The following is a 2,072-nucleotide window of genomic DNA, read 5'->3' on the forward strand; positions in this document are numbered from 1 at the left end:
ACATAGAGTGAAATGGACATGAAACATAACTTGAGAGTTAAGTTGTAGATATTTGCTTCATTTGTTAACATCTGATGCCACCCAAATACATTCTAGTTCTTAGGAAATTAGAAAAAGTTAAGACAACATTATAAAATTAAACAGTAGAAATATGCATATAAAATATAAACAGTGGAATAAGACTGAGAACAAGAAGTCAAAGTTTATAAGAAAATTAGAATGTAAGCAGTTTCCATATTGCAAATGGAAGCCAACAGAAAAACAAAACAAAAGAAAACAAAACAAAAGCAAGCAAGCAAACAAACAAACAAAAAAAACCACCAAAAATACCAACCCACCACAGGCAAATGCAATTTCAAGCCTATGGTGAGATGTGACACCTGATAAAACAGCCAAACTTTGCTACCAGATATCTCTGGTCTTTACTGTAGATGGTGCTGCAGCATAAAAGATGCTCCCTGAGTGCCAACTTAAAGCCATCTAGCTATACTTATAACATGTACAGGATTGATGCACAAATTGTTGTAAGCAGCCATATAAACATTTTACAGTTTATGTGTGATTCTTATTTGAGCATAGGATTGTTAAAAAGCACCAGAAATACTTATTGGCAGGGGAGACACCATGATCAGGTAGCTGGTTTTCCCAGGATGAGGCTTATCCCCAGCGCTCCGGGTGTGCCAACCACTGTGATCACCACAAATGCAGGAAAGTTGACTGCATAATTTGTGGGAATGGTAATTTTTATTCATTTATTTCATTCTAGGGTACTGGCTGATGTAGTCACCAAGCCACTCTGGATGATATTTGAAAAGTTGTGGTTAGGTGAAGCTCCTTGTAACTGGTAAAAAGGTAATATCACACTCATTTTTAAGAATGGTAGAAAGAATGACCCAGATATTTCCATGTTGGTTTTGTTTGTTTGTTTTATACCGACTTCTTCCTTCACTGGGAATAAATGTGAATTAATTTTCTCCACTCTGGGAGAATGCATCACTAAAACCATCTTCAGTGTATATGGCACAAGACATTCTTATTCCAATGAAGCTTCAAAGGATATAAAAGTAAGTGATCATACCCTGCTTCACACTGAAAGATAGTCTGTGTTTACTAAAGAGAAATGAGTGTCTGGCTGAAATAGCTGTACACCAAAACCTGGAGTTGGCCTCAGGGCCATGAGTGGCTCCAACAGTAGGGTAGGAGTGGAGGAAGGCACAGCATTGCTCTGTTACTGCTCATGTTCCAACAGCCCTATCTCCCATCCTACAGCATTTTAGGAACTTTGTTTTGGGATTTCTCAGTTCTACTGTCTGTGCTACCTGTTCAGGAGTTAAAATGCTTTGCTCATCCCTTTCTGCTGGCCAATGCTGATACTTTTTATAAACTGCAGTAATAAAAAACAAACAAACACTAACGTCTATCTTCCGCTTCTCTTTGTTTCAGTGGTTACTCAAATGGATTCCTGGTAGTAGTAGAAGCCACTGAATTTTGGTATAGAATTCAAGAAAGGCTCTCTATACTGCCAGTAACAGAAGTCAGAGTGATCGCTGCTGGCAATCTGGATGAAAAGCTATTGTACAATGCTCAAAGCCAGTTCTCCAGCTGACACAGTTCACCCAACCTGCCCAGAAAAGGGGCTAGTGATAGGGAGTGAGTTCCTGTTCCTGTAGGCAATGCATTGCCTTATGCTTGTGCAAAATGAGCAGATCTTTGTAATGATTCACTGGTTAGCACGTCTACTAAGAATACTAAGAAAGCTCCACATTGTGCATTGTACAGAAATATTTATGTTGTGGACATGAAAAAAATAATTTTCTTGAAAATCAGTGGAGCTACATCAGTATGCAACAGCACAGGATCAAGTTCATTTAACACAATAATTTTAAGTTAAAAGGAGCGGTGAAAATTAAGGAAATAAATTCATTTAACATGGCAAGAGAAGGTAATATCTCTTAGTGTTGCAGAAGTGAAATCAGAGAAGACTGCAGGGAGACCTCACTGAGACCTTCCAATATTTAAAGGGAGATTATAAACATGAGGGAAAACAACTTTTTACAGGGCAGATAGTGATA

At 38.1% G+C, this 2,072-nt stretch overlaps 1 non-coding gene across 1 annotated transcript; it reads left to right on the forward strand.

Annotated features, from left to right (window-relative positions):
• The first annotated feature begins 600 nt into the window (after positions 1-600).
• Positions 601-761, forward strand: LOC140250844 (U1 spliceosomal RNA). The gene has a single exon (XR_011903300.1). It is a non-coding gene; the product is annotated as a U1 spliceosomal RNA (small nuclear RNA).
• The last annotated feature ends 1,311 nt before the right edge of the window (positions 762-2,072 follow it).

The sequence above is a fragment of the Excalfactoria chinensis genome, chromosome 3 (assembly GCF_039878825.1).
Source record: "Excalfactoria chinensis isolate bCotChi1 chromosome 3, bCotChi1.hap2, whole genome shotgun sequence".
NCBI classification, from domain to species: Eukaryota; Metazoa; Chordata; class Aves; order Galliformes; family Phasianidae; genus Excalfactoria; species Excalfactoria chinensis.